The sequence below is a fragment of the Trematomus bernacchii genome, unplaced genomic scaffold (genome assembly GCF_902827165.1).
Source record: "Trematomus bernacchii unplaced genomic scaffold, fTreBer1.1, whole genome shotgun sequence".
Lineage (NCBI taxonomy): Eukaryota > Metazoa > Chordata > Actinopteri > Perciformes > Nototheniidae > Trematomus > Trematomus bernacchii.
The window spans coordinates 1,779,763-1,796,759 of NW_022987656.1; the positions used below are offsets into that span (position 1 = coordinate 1,779,763).

General features: G+C 39.6%; 1 protein-coding gene across 1 annotated transcript in view; it reads left to right on the top strand.

Annotated features, from left to right (window-relative positions):
• Nucleotides 1-6,562: 6,562 nt before the first annotated feature.
• alk (ALK receptor tyrosine kinase) overlaps nucleotides 6,563-16,997 on the top strand; it is a 69,996-nt gene continuing 59,561 nt past the window's right edge. The window contains exons 1-3 of the mRNA XM_034135337.1: nucleotides 6,563-6,689; nucleotides 14,852-14,986; nucleotides 16,531-16,634. The gene's annotated coding sequence lies outside the window, so the exon portion shown is untranslated. The remainder of the gene's footprint in view (nucleotides 6,690-14,851; nucleotides 14,987-16,530; nucleotides 16,635-16,997) is intronic.

A 16,997-nucleotide genomic window follows, 5' to 3' on the forward strand; every position in this document is an offset into this window, starting at 1 on the left:
TGTAATGTAATATGATGAAAGGGATTTTCTAAAGCGAAGAAAGGAAAAACAAGACTCAAGCTAAAACCTATCTTTAAAATAGGCAGTATTTGTGCTTAAACGTATCATTATGTAGTAAATGTTGATTGCACAATGTAATGGCCGTAACATAATGACACCAACCGCATTTAGATGAGCATGTCTCTAACTATGCAATAATGTCTGCCAACAGGTAGCAATCTCCCTTTCACAAAAGAACCCTACACTGCATTACTTCCAAGTGAATTCAAAAAATAGATAGCAGCTTAACAAAACAGCTACAACTGGAGACTCTACCTGGCAACAGAGGATAGTGATCAACACAGAATCATAGCATAGCGTATTTGACAGTTATAGGAATTCATGTACATTTTCCCTACTCAAACGTATGCACATTGTAAAAGAAAAAAAGAAATGTTTATCCTTGACTCCAACCTATCATGTAGGTGCTGAGTCTGAGTGACACCGTCAGGCTGCAGAATACAACCACGACAAAAAACAAGCCTTACAAATCCTGTAATGGTAGAAACAGCATGTGGCAGTCTCTCATTCTAAGACACTTGTTGTCTCTCCGCTTTGCGCAATCCATTTTAGCTGAATGTCCCCCGAGATGATATGAGGTTTTATTTTTAAATCAGCTGTAGAGCAGGAGGTGGGGACGAGCTGATAATAATTGAGAGGAGCTCATAACAGTGAGATACATGACATGTATGTAGTAGAGTAGGGGATTGACAGAATCATGATAATGCAGCAATCGGTTATCTGTTAGGGTTAGGGTTGAGAGTCTGAGCCCTGCCACTCTATAACAATGATAGACAAGTGAAACTGGGGAAAGCACCATCTTTAACAGCCTGCATTGATAGCATGTGCCTGCTCTAATTAACTCTTATCTGGTTACTTGGTAATTGTTTAGCAATTATCCCCTGAGAGTTCCCATCAATGAATCCTGGTAGGCGAGACACTTGTAGTGACTGATGGCTTCCTGACATTTCGACAAAAAGCAACAAACTTAGCCGTACAGTAAACAGCAGGATGTTTGTCTTGTTGTCTTAACAGGAGATCAATGTCAGTGCCGACCTGCAAATCTGACTCTGAAACCCAGTGGGCCCTGAGAAAGACAGTGAGGCAGCTGACAATATTTAGGGATTAAACGTGTCTGTTCTGAAACGCTGAAAGGCAGGGATCTGAATGACATACTGTGGTTATTTTTAGCAGATTTCTATCAGAAATAATAATGTGCGGTTTCAAAAAGCAAACACATGTGAGTTGACACAGGAGTATGTCTTCGCTTCTTCGACTTAATGTGTCAATTTATGAAAGCTCCTTGTCTTACAGCATTTATTTCCTTGTGACTGAAAAACTGCGTCTTTTGTTGATCTCTGAATAGGTTCCGCTTTGTTGCGGGATGAAAGCTTTCTTTCAATGTCTTGTGGATTTGTTTTTTCTTCCCTTGAAACACTCGTCATATACACCTGAAATAATATTCCTTTTTATGTTGTCAGCGGCATATCAGTTACAATAGCTTAATACTTCATCTAAATGAGCTGTGCCCCTTCTGCACAGCTGTTTACATTATGTAAATTAGTGTGTATACCTGCGAGAGATGAAACGCTTCTCAATCCAACATGTCGTTGAGGAAATATAACCTTCTTCATTCTTTTCTAACGTCAATGCAGTTGACGTTGTGCCATTTAGCGGTTTCCAACAAGTACCTGGATTCCCATGTTTGCCTTTCTGTTTGTCATTTATCAGAGGCTGCTGTGCCCTCTCCCCTCATACCTCATTCTCCTCACAAAGCCAACCCCCCTGAGCACACGGATAACAAAACTCCCTTACTCCTACAGGCAATTCATCCCCTACTGACCCACTTGTTTTCACAATCTGACAAGTGTGATTTAAGAACTGCGGTAGGCCAGGAGTGCAGCGGCCATGTCTGGATCCACTGCTGCGGGACCTTAAAATTCAGCAACCACCAATTTGATACACTTTTTACTCCACTGACATCAAACTAAGACAAATCGATGAATTTACATACCTTGCCTGAAGGTTTCACCGTACTCTAGCTGACTTCTTTTCTGACTTGATCAATTGTTCTTGCTGGCGGTGTCAGTATTATTCAGAGAGGAAGCCACTGAGCACAATGGATGCATAATGTATGTGCTGCACGTGACACATAGCAAGACCATACAGTATCTATACTCAAACATTTGGTAGCAAACCACAAGCATCTGTGTGGCCTCTGAATAAAACATGACGTATTAGCCTTTTTCTGTGCTCTTTTGTAAATGTGCGAGCTTTTAGATGTAAAAAAGACTATTCAAAGTTAGCAGCGCAGCATTGACATAAAAGGATATTCATTATCCAAGTCATTTACTCCGGCTTCTATGTTTTCAAAGAATTTGGATCTTGCTATTCACTGACTGGTTAATGTGTCTCCATTAAGGCTCTGTCACAATAGTAGAGTGTGGGGGGCCCATAGCTGATGTGTTTTGTCCAATACAAAATGCCACCCCCTATTTCTACTCTATTGAGTTGACTCTGTTTTCCCCTGTTGCTTAAGGTTTTCGAACCACAGTGACAGAAAGTATTTCAGTGTGCTGCAAATCAGGCCCTCTGTGGCTGTGTAATGTTTTACCTTGTACTGCATTATGACTAGACAGTCATTTGTGTCTAACTACCATGCAAGAGTGGCAGTAAGTAACTACTGGTGTCACTACTGGAACTGAGTACTTTATTTGTGTGCTTAAACTTTTTACATTACATATTTCCTGAGCGGGTCATTAATTCCACTTTTGCTTTATAGTTTGAGCAGACACACTTTACATAACACATTAAATTACATCTAATAACCCACACATTTAACCCTGGGAAATTTATATTTGACTGGTTGATCTTAAATTGTATATAGATCAAACCTGCTAAAGCTTGCAGCAACACAACTGTATCATTAAAGGGGCCCTATACCGCTCATTTTAGGTTCATATCAGTATGTAGTGTCTCTACTGTGACATGTCTCCATGCTTTAATGTTCAAAAAGCTTATTATTTTTCTCATACTGCCTGTACTGCAGCACCTCTTTTCACCCTCTGTCTGAACCCAGAGCCCAGTCTGCTCTGATTGGATAGCTGGCCGGCTCTGTTGTGATTGGTCAACTGCTTAGAGATGTCCCGCCCCTTAGCCTATCATGTACAAGGTGTTGGAGCGCTAGCCAATAGAATCAGGAGTTACGCAGTGATGTCACTATGTAAACAAAGAAGTCAAATGGAGGCATTTCAGGCAGGGGGGGAGTGTGTGGGAGAGAAACTCCCTCTTTGGGATTTTAGAGATTTGCAAACCATTTACATGCACACAAACCTATGTAACACACTACAGGAAAGGGGAAACACCAAAAAGCATAATATTGCCTTTTTAAAGGAATACTTTACCCACAAAATGTGCAATTGTACATCAAATACTCACTCTGTACTACCCTGAAATGTATGTAGAAACTTGATTTTCTAGCATAGCTCCAAGGTGAGTATGAACATCCAAAACAGCATAAAGGAAATTCAGCATACAGTAGCTATATTATCCATTAAGAGCTCTCACACAACCAAGGATGTGCAATCCAATGTTGTGTGTCAATTTGGATAAATTCAGGGATATATACTATACTATATATATACTATATTGCAAACCTTCGGGGACAGAGCCTTCAGTGTGGCAGCCCCCACCCTCTGGAACGCTCTCCCTGCGGAGATCCGCAACATCCCCACGCTTGACGCCTTCAAAAGGGCCCTCAAGTCCCATCTGTTTGCTAAGGCCTTTGGCCCCTAATCTATTTGTTGTTTTGTCTGTCTGACTGTTTGTCTGACTGCCTTTTGTTTTTGTTATGTTTGTTTCTACTCCTGTTCTTCTTTGTAAAGCGACCTTGGGTCTCATGAAAGGCGCTATTTAAATCCAAGCAATTATTATTACTTTACTGTGTTAAGTAGGTTTTTAAATGTTCAGTGTGATCATTTATACAGGACACACAAATCAAATATGGCTGTTGTGCAATCAGAAGAAATAATCATCATCGCTGATATCGTTTGTCGTACCAAATCCTTACTTTCAGACTGATCAAATAACCGATTATCCCAACGACAGGTTAGCGGTACTTGGTGAAAAAGAAGTCTTTTTGTACAGTGGGTTGTTCACCGGAGGAACCCCAACAGCTGCTGTGTCCATTGCTCTACAATCAACTTTTTTCTTTCTTTTTTTTTATAAGTGCGCCATTGGAGAGCAATTTGCAATACTTGTAATCGTTATCGCAGTTATGCACTCAAAGTGTATATACAGAATTACACAAATTAAAGCCTGATCAAGTGTGACTTATTCCGTGTGATTTAAAGAGTCAGGTCAAAGTAGAAACTTGATGTTTTTGGGAAGTAGTGAGCTTACTGTACCACTGGATACATTTGTTTTTGATTGTATTCTGTTAAAGTTTGGAAATAGATTATTTAAAACACTTTTGTAAAACTAGGCCGCCATTTACTTCAATTCTTTGTTTACCGTTGAGGCATGTGAGAAAAAGTTTTATTTTCCAAAACAAGTTCATACAGGGTGAATTTCTATAACTGCTAAAGTTGACATAATTTCTTCTATCTTCAAAAACGTAATATTGTTTTGGTCCTATCTTGGTTGTTGTCTGGGGAGCTCTGGTGCATTACAAAAAGCAACATCCAGATACAGTAGTGACACCACTGATTAATGGGGTTTGACACTTTTGTTGTTTTCTTTATTTCCCTACAACCCACAATGTCATAAATGTTTTTCTTTTTGATTTATGCTCCACTTAATCTTGTCCTGCCATCTGTGAGCGTATCGCCCTACGTCTGATCTTGAGAAAAGTGCTTCTGAAGGTGCATCATCCTGAATATAATGCAAACCGATAACAAAGAGCACACTCATTACGAACTTTGTGTTAAAATTACTGTAGCATTACCGCCTATCTTGTCAGCCCAGCTAACAGAATGTTGCTTCACGCCGCCTGTCCTGTCATGGTCTCCAACGTTATCACACGTCCGTCTGAACAGAGAACAAATCTACATATTGCAGATCAAGGGCAAACTACAGTAAGCGGAGCCAGTCACTCACGATAAGAATCTCTCCTATTTTTTTGTTGCTATGAGAGAGGGAGAAAAACGTAGATCCCCATCAGAGGACAGTTTTTTCCACACTTTGCTGTTTTTGTTCTCTTTACTTATCAGCATCTGATGATTTAAGTGGAGGTATGGCAGTTAGTTTTCACAACCTAGAGATATCCCCCTTTGATTTGCATAGATATGCAAATGTCCCGGGTTACAGTTGAGGTGTTGACACGGGGGATCTGTGTGTGTGTGTGTGTGTGTGTGTGTGCTTGATACAGTATATAGGTCATTGTTTTTGGTGTTCCTCCTCTGATGGGTACGCACTGTACTCAGAGCCAGATGCTTATGCAGCCCAAAGTGATTTATGCTGCTACAGGGTGTCATACAGGGTTTACTGACTGATGCACTTTTATGTAGCTGTAACTGTATATGTTCTACTGTGTAAGTAATGATATCCCTCAGCTACTGATTTGTGTTTTGTGTCCAACATATAAATCTACCTGTTATGTTCAATAAATTAACTCTGAGGCTGTTTTCTGGCTCTAAAGGTAGATTTTTCAGTCGTTTCATTTCCTAACTGCACAGTGTAAGGAAATGGATGTCTTAGGGAATGTTTAGTATGTGCTTTTTTTATTTGTCTATAAGGACTTTCCCAGTAACCCTATATTTGGCAATTTTTAACAGTTTTTATTTAATTAAATGTCACTATCTATATTATGCTCAATTATCAGCACATGTCCATTGTTTAATTGAGTGTTCTTTTACTAACAATTACAGGTTTGATTTAATAAAATGACAAACAAATGTCATCATAGTTACATAATTTTTTATGTTTTAGGATTTGCAATAGCTTGTAATGACTTCACTAAACAGAGGGCTGACAGTGGCATTTGCATCAGGGCCAATCACCTATATTACATTTTAAAATAGCATACCACCTGCCATTAACAAGATCCCTATATGTATTCCATTAAAATGACCCATCTCAATCATAATACGACATGTTGAATTATTTATTTCGTTTTTGTCAACCTTGAAATGTTTTTTCATATCAGTTTATTGTCACTTACATTTTTCCTCTTTTCTTCAGAATCAGAATCGGATTTACAGATTTAATTTACAAATTACATTGATTTACAGAGGGAAAATGTACACAAAAAAAGAAAACACTATTAGACATAATATTTAAAATAAAATACATATATATTCCAATTGTACAACTAACATTCGTAATACATTTACATATTGCACACAATTGTTATTGCACAACAGTGGTGTCGTATTCTGAGTTTGGTTTTGTTTTCTATCTAGGGACTACAGTTGTTAATTAGCATTTTTGCTAACTCTGGCTCTTTCATATTGAAGTCCATTAACGTGCTACGCTCTCATAAATAAACACTTTTTGTATTTTCCTTCCCTTGTTTCCAGCGCCCCCTCCCAGCCCTAACGTCACCCTGGAGGGCCAGTACCACTGCCACCAGGGGCCGGGGATCCCCCTGGACAAGCTGTGTGACTTCAGCACAGACTGTCCGCTCGGCGATGACGAAGGCGACCTCTGTAGTGAGTACACTGTGATACACGAGCACAGCTGTTGATGAGAAAGTGCAAGAGGAGTGTCCGCTGTCCTTACTGCATTCATGTCGGAAACAAACTTTGTGTGTAAAATTGCTCATCCGTGTGAGCTGTCTTTAATGAAGCTGTTGCATCCTGCTGCCTATCGGAGCAACAACTGAGTGTCTGCGAAAAACAGAGAGGCAAGGGGGAAGGCAGAAAAAAAATGCAGCGTATCTATCTTGACTAGCATTTCTCACCCTTGACATACTCCATGGTTGTTATTTCTATCTCTTTGCACATTTGTTTTCTGCTTTTCTCCAGGCCTATGAGGAACACTAGCAAAGTATGCTGACATTGCATTCACAAGAGGTCCCCCAGGCCCTGCTGTGTGTGTGTGTGTGTGTGTGTGTGTGTGTGTGTGTGTGTGTGTGTGTGTGTGTGTGTGTGTGTGTGTGTGTGTGTGTGTGTGTGTGTGTGTGTGTGTGTGTGTGTGTGTGTGTGTGTGTGTGTGTGTGTGTGTGTGTGTGTGTGTGTGTGTGTGTGTGTGTGTGTGTGTGTGTGTGTGTGTGTGCGTCATTGTGCGTGTCATTGTGCGTGTCATTGTGCTTGTTTGTGAGTGGTGAGGTTTTCATGTTTTAGTCCTGCACTGGCATGCGTGCATATTTACATTTTCCTCACGGTTAAATGATACACAGTTCAAAACGCTTACCCCCTACTGTTTATCTTTTAATGATGTAGTTGATTTCACAGTTTTTCACCCGTACTAAAATGACCAGAATGAATTTGCCTGCTACCCACAGCGCAGGTCAGCCTCCCATGTGGTGCTTATTAAAACGATGGCTGCTCCCTTGCGCTCATAGGTTTGCTAACAGTAGGAGCTGAGAGATAAGAGGCTAACGAGAGGGTGAAACTCCCAGCCAGGCGCTCTTTCTCTTCCTGCTGAAGGACTTATCAGGGCTAATTGGCCTGAGGGGATAACCCAAGGGTTTAATCTCCATTTTAACGTAATAAGAGTGGGTACATTTTGATTGTGGAAGCCAGAAATGGTCATTTGAGACAATCAGAAAAATACAAATCCGGCTAACCATCGACTACTTTCTGTTACCATCTTTAACAATGGATTAGTATAATATGGACACAGTTCTATTCAAATGATGTGTTGTAAAGAACATAAAAAGACTGGTAATAGTGTATTCAGGTCAGTAACAAGAGGGGAGACTGGGATGATACTTGATACAAACTTATGGGTCTTAGAAGGGAAATGCTTCCCACTTATTTCCACATAACACCGTGTACAAATGCAAACCATTTATTATCAATCAAACAATCAAAAAATGTTATTAATCCCATGGGGAAATTACATTTTGTGAAAAGTGCAACATATTAGAATAACAAAAATGTTTATTTTTATAAACATAAATTGAATTAAAAACTTGCAATTTTCAAGTTCTAGCCACACAGGGACACAGCTTCTTTGGCACAGGAACGAGGCAGGACGTCCTCCACAGCTCAGGGACCCTCGGAAGACCCAGGCTCATGGTGAAGACATGGTGAAGCTCTCAATGCAATCCCTGTCGGCCAAAACATTAGACTACACTCCAGATATTCTTACGTTGCCCACTATTACAATAGTAAGTCCATGGGTTTTCAAAACGGAGAAAACGTTACCTGTAAGAACAGATTTGTAATGTACTGTATGGCAGAGGAAGTTAGCATGTTACGCATTGAATGCTAACTTCCTGTGAAATTAGCGAATGAGCTAACAGGCTATTTATTCAATTCAGTTGCTTGGCTACGTTGATAGTAAAATTGTGTAATTGAAACGAGTTCCGCTAGTTGAACACATTTAAAACTCGTAATGTAATTTTGCTTGAATATACAGTAAAAGCCTACACAACGTAAAAAGTAGTTAAATAAAAGTGGGTTCATTATGACATTCATATTATTTCATTTATTTGCCTATATTCATATCTATCCATCGAGGAAAACTTTGTGGAAACAAGGCAATAATACTGTCAGTTGTCAGGAAATATTACGCATGTGACAGCTCTTTTCTCCTCATCTCCACACACCTTTCTGCTGAGCGCCCTGATCATGCTGGGAGTGCACAGATGCATGAAGGCCAACTGTCATTTGAATCTCTCTCTGTCTCTCAATCCATTCTTAAATTAGATTTACCCTTTATCGGTTTTGATCGAGGACAAGGACTGACAATCCATAGTTGATTTGTGAGTCCGCTGTGATACTCACATGTGTCTCTTTTCTCTCGCTGTCACCCACAGTCTACGGTACCTAAGGCTCAGCATTTGTTCCATTTTCATCTCCATCACTTGTCACAATTACCCCCCCGCTATCCGAATCAGATAGTGTTCCCTCTCTCTGATGCCCTATTCTCTATGATCTTCATCTGATTTGATCTATGTAAATCCTTCATAAGATGTGCCAAGGCTCATTAATGGGGAAAAAAGCAAAGAGGAGGCAAGGAGGAACAAACTTAGCTGGTGTCAATCACAAAGATCCCTGACATATAAGGAACATCTAATCCCTGTGGATCTCCCTCACTGCCCTGCCTCAGCATCATTATGCCCGAACACATCCTCCACACTTTGAGAGTCAGAACTTCCTGTACTTAATCTTGTCGGCCTAAGTTCTTCTGACACCCCACTGCTTTGCAACACTAACGTTTCCCTGCAACTACAGAGAAATGCCGCTTAGATCAAAGGTGGATGCCTGCAGAAATGTTAAGTAGTAGGTCCTGCCCAGTAAGACCAGTGATATGATGTCTTTGATGTCTTTTGTTGTTTATCCATGGTAGCCATTAATGATTATGCTATCGTAACCACCAAGTCCTTCTTGGGTAGATACCTCAACCAAATAAAATAACTGCAATTATTGTCCGTGTTACGACAAAAATGGTAAATGGACTGTACTTATTTAGCGCTTTAACCAGTCTTTACGACCCCTCAAAACGCTTTACATTCTACAAGTCATTATTCACCAACAGTGTTGGGCAAGTTACTTCCAAAATGTAATACAGTACATATTACTTATTACTGTTGTAATAAGTTACATTATAATATTACTGTCTCTGAAATGTAATGAGTTACACTACTTTTATATTACTTTTGAGTTACTTTACCAAAATAACCGCAAAAGAATGGCTAGGTATTTTAAATGCTAAAATGTAGTTTAGTGCAGCTCATTATACATCCAGTGAAGGGCAATGTGGTATAGCATAACAACTGTGTAGGGCATTAAGGCTACTAACAACTTGTATTACACGGCTTAGTTGAATACTCGATTCTGATTGTAAATTCTTAACATGTGACACGTTGTTAATACAGTAGTACAGACCACTGTCAAGGACTATAATGAAGGTTGCTAAGGAGGATCAAGAAAGAGAAAGGAAAAGAGGTTAAAAAACGGAGCGCTGGACGTCAGATAAATCACCAGAAGAAGGCAGAGAGGAAGTAAACAATAACAGGAACACGGAATGGGCTCTGTTGTTTGTTTAGTATATGGCCGTGTAATAAGCGGGATAATGTGCAGCGAGGCGGTCATTGTGGGGAAAAGAACACCCGACGCGAAGCGGAGGGATCTTGATGAACCTGAAGGGTAAACACCAGGCTTACTAATCTACCTAATTTTTCTCTGGTGTCGGAATGTCTCGCGATGTTGGTAAATTCTTAAAAAACAAAACACCATAATTTCGGGTTAAAATGTGTTGTGACTGCGTTACTGAGAATTGTAACAGGTAGTATATTACCCAAAATTCATTAGTAATGGGTTACATTACTACGTTACAGCAAAAAGCAATACATTGCTGTAACTCTGTTACTTTTGTAACGCGTTACACCCAACACTGTTCACCAATGTTGGCCATGCCATCAGGAGCAACTTGGGGTTAAGTAAACATCGACATGTTGACTGCTGGGGATCGAACCAAAAAGCGTGTTATTAACAGAAACAGATGGAACAAAACTTTATGGCAGGCATTTTTTATTTCTCTATGCACTCTTAACACTCTTAAGGTACATAGTTTGTAAGCAAGTTTTTGACAGTTTCTTTCCCGCAAACCCACTGCTATTTAGGAACTCATTCCAGGCCTCAGGGACCAGCATATAAATAAAGTTATGGGGACATTATTTCCACCAAAAGTATGTGGTCAGGGGAATAATACTTTCCGAGAGTTTGGGAACGTTGTGTGAAGTCTTGCTGAGCAAAAAAAAAAAAAAAACTGGTCTAGCCATTAGTCTTGTAAGATTTTGAGCAAGGCTAATAGCTGGTGATATTTTCTTTTATTTAGTTACAATATGTGTTCAGGCAATCTTTAAGAGATGTCACTGAAAATCTAGCAGGAGTCTGCCTTGAATCAGACTTCTGCTAAAGTTTACTCGTCATGACCAAAAATGACGAGTAAACACAAACAACAATAGGCTTAAGGAACCTTTGAGTTCCATACAAAGTAGTTCCTAGGAATAATATTATTGGGAACTTTAGGTAAGAACACAGCTTTTGTACCTTGTGTTCAGAGACCATGGTTGCGGTCCAATAGTCCAGTCAGTAGAAGCCTTCCGAGTAAATCGCCAGAAGCGCCGACACCTCCTCATCACTGCACCGCTCCAATGTTTTCTTTTGTGTTGCCATAAGTTAGTCTCTCTCCGTTGGTGTGCTGGGCTAATGCTAATGCTAATAATGCTAATGCGAGCAAATAAAATGGCGGCTTCACAAAAACTTTTCAGAGTTTTACGGGGCGTGGTTTGCAATTCGCCCAGCCAATCAGAAATTGGAACCTTTTTCTCCCCAGGAAAGTCCCTGCTCTCTAGCAGGGACTAAAAAGGGGTGAAAAGGTTCGCAAAAAAGATCTAGTTCCAGATATTTTTGGTGTGAAAGCAAAATCCCAGGAACTATCGGAACTATTCCTGGGAAAAGTACTCGTGTCATGCCATTTTTCAGACTTTATTATATTGACCCTGCCATGACTTTTGATATATTATGTTTTCTTGTCAAGTAATCATGACAGACACTGGTAGAGAAGTGTCGACTTAACATTAAAGTGACATTATGAATTGAATGACACTTAACTCTACATGTGTAAAGACTGAGTAATCTTCATGTCAGTTTTCATAAAATTGCAAGTAATGACATTGTTATGCCGGCCTTATTCACAGCTCATTAAATTAAGTGTTTCAGGTCAAATCCATTTGAGATTGGAAAACTAGACGGATGGGGAACAGTTATAATTGATAACTTGGGTGGCAAAAGGCACTAAGTGACACATGAAGGGACATCATCGCATCAACCTTTTTATTCATGATATGAGCAGTTACGGTGTGATGGGACTTTGCAGCTCTTTACTTTGCAGAATAATATCTAAGTGACACTAAATGGCTTATGAAACAAGGAGAATGACTCATAATATATATCATATAATAATATAAGACACAGAAAAATATGACATTTACTTATTACCCAAAAAGCCAAGGGAAGCTTGTGAAAAACATAACAGAAAAAACAAAGCCTCATTTTTTGTGTTTTTCTTCTATATTTCTTTAAAATAAAAACGAAGTGTTAGCTCCATGATGGAAAGCCTTTTGTATGATAAACAAAACATTTAAACACCGTAGTGTCATTGACGAATAATGTATTTTTCTTGCCTTTCTTTCTGAAGAACACCTGCTCTATGCTGAGACCTCCATTATCTGGATGGTGCCATTTCCAAAATGCACACTGTTATCAGGGTACTTAGAGGTAATGGGCACTCAAGAGACAGAAGCTTGGGATAAAAGGCAAAAAGCAAACTTAAGGAGAAAAATTGAAATGAAACTTAAAACCACCCAACTGTTACCAACTAAAGTTTAAGGTATAAAATGAATTGTAAACATGCAGCAACAGATATCAAACGTTTGTCTTATTTAGTCACAAAAATAAATGATATTCTATAATTATATTCTATTCTATTCTATTAATATTCAGTATTGGCCTGAGGTCTGTGTATATGTGTACATGTTTTTAATGTTGAAAAAACTACATTTTGTCAAAGTGTCTATCGGAAATTACATGTATATATTCAAAATTCGAAATGCTTAGGTTAAGCCCTCCACCCAGTCTGTTCTGATTGGTCAGAGTTTCCCGGTACTCCAGAGGTGTGCTTTTTGCATCTCAGCCTCATCGTTGGAGCAAGGGAATGACTGACAGCACTGTAGCAGCACTTTCTACCCAAATAGTGTATAGTTGTCACAACTTGACTTTACAGGAGCCAAGAAGGCTCATTTGAATGCACAGTTTCTCAAAAGTGGTTGGGTATTTCACCACATTGATATTTTCACAATATTTACAAAGCACCTAGAACTGCTTTTATAATAAGGAAAAAGATAATTATTGTCACTTTTAACAACTTTTTCACTTGTTTATGTCATATGCCTGTTTATTTTCTTTTACAATAATGGCCCACTTTTATAATAATACATTTGTGGGATGAGCAGCACAGCTGATTATATTCATGGTTCTAAAGGGAAATGTGCCAAATGTACAATTGTCCTTGCTCAATAGACATCTTTCAGTAACAAGGAATAAACAAGGCATGTTGGCAGTTTTCATCTTTATTCATTAAACAATCAACAGTAAGGTGCTTCAGTATCCACAACATCCTGGCACCACGTCTTCCTCATGCTGCAGGTTGTGTTGGTAACTCTAGCACGTACAACACACCAAAGCGGATCCCACAAGGTTTTAAATTGGGTTGAGGTCTTGGCTGTTGACAGTCCATTCCAATCTCTGCTACATTCTGGAGGTAGTCTGTGATAACCCTAGTTATGTAGGGGCAAGCGTTTTCATCTTGGAGTATGGACTCAGGTCTCAGATTGTGGAGACATGGAATGGCCACTGGCTGCAGAATCTCTGCCTTCAATGGGTCAGGCCTTGTTTAGCCAGTGATAGAGATACCCCACATCATGACACTGCCCCCACCAAAACCATTCTCCACAATGTCTCTATACGTTGACCCTTCTATCCATCTTCCGCAGAGAGAACCTGGACTCATCATGACATTCCTCTATATGTTCAAGTTTCAATTCAGTGTTGCAAACGACTGGGCCTAACCTGAAGCTGATTGGTGCCTGAATCAATACCAACAGGACGATACACTTTGGAATTGTAGCCCATTTATCTGGGACACACCCATGTTATCATTACAAATATGACATCCATGTAAAGAGAACTTGTCAGAAATGTATTTTCATTGATATGCGCCATAGTATTTAAAGGTCACATAAAGCAGAAATATGATCGACCAAACAGAAATGTCCCCCCAAAAAGTAATTTTGACAGGTTCATATACAGCTGTGTTATCTGTTAGTGAAGATGAACCAAAAAAAAGTCCTGAAAATGAAAAATGTAATAATAAATGTGCCTTGGGTAAAGACACTTTCAATATTTACACTAACGTTGTATTAGATTTGTTTCTGTCGGTTAAACATAACGGGGAGACATTGTTTTAAAATCGAGCAATTTTTCATTAAGACACAGTGTTGAAACAGGTAGACACACGGCACACAGCGCTTTCTGTGGTTACACAAGCATGTTCTTGCACAATCCAATTAATCGTTTTTACTAACCGCGCACACTGTCTTTGTAAATTGAAGTTGGTGGTGGTAAAGGCTTCCGATGCTTCCATTCAGTGAAGTGATTTCAAGTTGATTGCCACCCCCCAAAACACATCATGTCACCACCTCAGCTTTCTCATTTCCCCTCGGACCCTCTTCCTCCTTCCTCCACTCTTTCCTATCTCGTCCTCTGGACACTTCAGGCCTTCTCCATTTTCTGCTCCGGTTTTTAGAGGCACTCTGAGCGTCATCTCACACCCCCCCATCGCACTTCAGTCCTAATTTTCAGCAACACATCGAGTCCTGTGAGCCATTAGTCTGCACCCCCCGCGTGCCCCGCTCCTCTCAACCTCTTAGCCTTCGCTGTCGCTCATCTCCTCCATCACCGCTCCCCACACCACCCCCGTCCTTTTTCTACTTGGCAGTTTGGCAGTCACTGTTCACTCCAAAGGTTCTTCATTCACCCACCTGCAGGGCCTATCCACTCATTAAATACCCCCACCCAACCTTCCCATCTTCTCCTCTCCTCCCCTGATATATTCTCTCTCCCCTGTCCCTCTCTAGGACACTTCCTCAATGGCAGCTACTGCTCTTTTGAAGAGGGCGAGTGCAGTTGGCAGTCAATAACGGGCCGGGGTCTCTCCTGGAGAAGACAGCAGACACCATCCAAGGCTTTGAGACAGAGCTGCCTGTCATCAGGTGACACACACACACACACACACACACACACACACACACACACACACACACACACACACTCACACTGTCTTATACAGATCTCAATTGTCTTCAATATAGAAAATAAGGTAATGGTGGGTTTCTACTCTTAATGCAGTCATGGATCATTAAAATCAATAATAAAATGGATTCAAAACATAATATTTCTGTCCATTTAAATAGACACAGGATCTTAATTCATTAAAAACACCTAACTTTAAATTGACATTAACTAGTCTTGAGAGCTCTTTTTTCAATAAAATAAACATGAGTTTTTATGAATGGACAATTCATGTCAATGAATCAATTAGGTATTTCAAACACATTGCACATAACCTGACTAAAAGTTATATTTATTTCATAAGATATGTTGATATGTATTACTAATAAGGTATCTTGTTTTAACTTTGAATTCAGTATTGCAAATGATGGACTACATCAATGTTGAACATAGATTAAAATGAGCCCTGCGCTTTCTCCTTGCATCACAGTCAGCCATGCTAGCTGAAAAAGGGTTGTGGTTCTACTGCAATCCACTTAAGACGATTTGAAACACTGTGATTGGCTTAAAGATTTCCAATCAATTCCATGTGTTCACTTGGGTGGATTTAAATGACAATAATCATGGATATAGACATCCCAGAAAAGTGATGTACCATCCGACATCCGGCGGGATCTAAACAGGTTAAGAAATCATTCTGTTCTGACTAAGTGATGAAATCTGCATGCTCACTTTAATTGTTTATGGAGTAGTGGTGTTAATGCTTTATTAAATGGACTTCATAGTCTTTAAACCATGGTCTTACATATTTCAGTGAGTAAGGAAAGATCTAAATGTCTGATGTGTCAGACATTGACGTGCCTCCTTGTTCGGAGCTCAGTGTGCAGCTACAAACTCCACGGTCCCAGCGGCTCTGAAGGCTCCGGCACGTAGACTGAGTCCTACATCTGCAGTTCATCGTCAGGGCAGAGTCTCCAGCGTGTCTCTCCAGAAGATTTTAAAGTCTTGGTTTGCTGAGGCTTGTGTTTGTTCTCTTCTATTTACATACGTCTCAGAGGTAGTGTGGGGAAACAAAAAATGGAGCACTACAATTTAAGGAATATTTGTTGATTTGAGATCAACAGTAAATTACTGCCACAGTCACCTGAAATAACATGTTGACGTATGCTTTAATAAGCTATCACTGAACTGTGCTTTTTTCAAATATTCTTCTCTAATACTTTCTATGAATACCACATCTATTTTGCATTAATTAGAAAGGTACAGTACAATATATATATATAAAGCATCTATGTGTCATGACTACAAACATCATAGGCCAATATTGGTATACATTGGTATAATTTAACTTTATGAAATGTATGTACTCATTCAAAAAAAAGATTCCACAAAATATATTCATTCTTTATTTCCTACCCATGTACACAGATAATCGATGCTTTTTTATATATGGATGTTTTATATATACTATTGTTTATTCTGACGCAGTGTTTCTTCTTCTGTGTGTTTAATGTGTGTATTAAAGGTGCTACATTCAGTGTGGAAGGAGGCCAGTCCAAAGGCCAGCGGAGCTCAGCAGTTCTGAGGAGCCCTCTCTTCCCCCCTCCTCTCAGAAACTCTCGATGCACGGTGAGCATAGTACAGAGTAGACTGAATCTTCCTTACATACAAAGACCCCCCCCCCACCTAGTAACTGTTGCTAAGTGTGTCAAGCTATCTTTACTTTATCTTTTAAATGATAACGTGCCATATTTTTCCCTCTGATTATTAGCACCCTGGATTCCACACAGTCAATGCTACAGTCCAGAACAGTCATTTGTACCACTACCAGAAAGCTCAATACTTTTACTTTGGTCTGTCTCTCTGTCTGTCTTTTCAGGTGAGCTACAGAAGAACTAGAGGGGGAAAAGCAACAATTTGAATAAAATGTACAAAATAAGAGAAGCTATGGCAAAAAGAATGCAGATCATTCACATACTCTTTTTCTGCCAA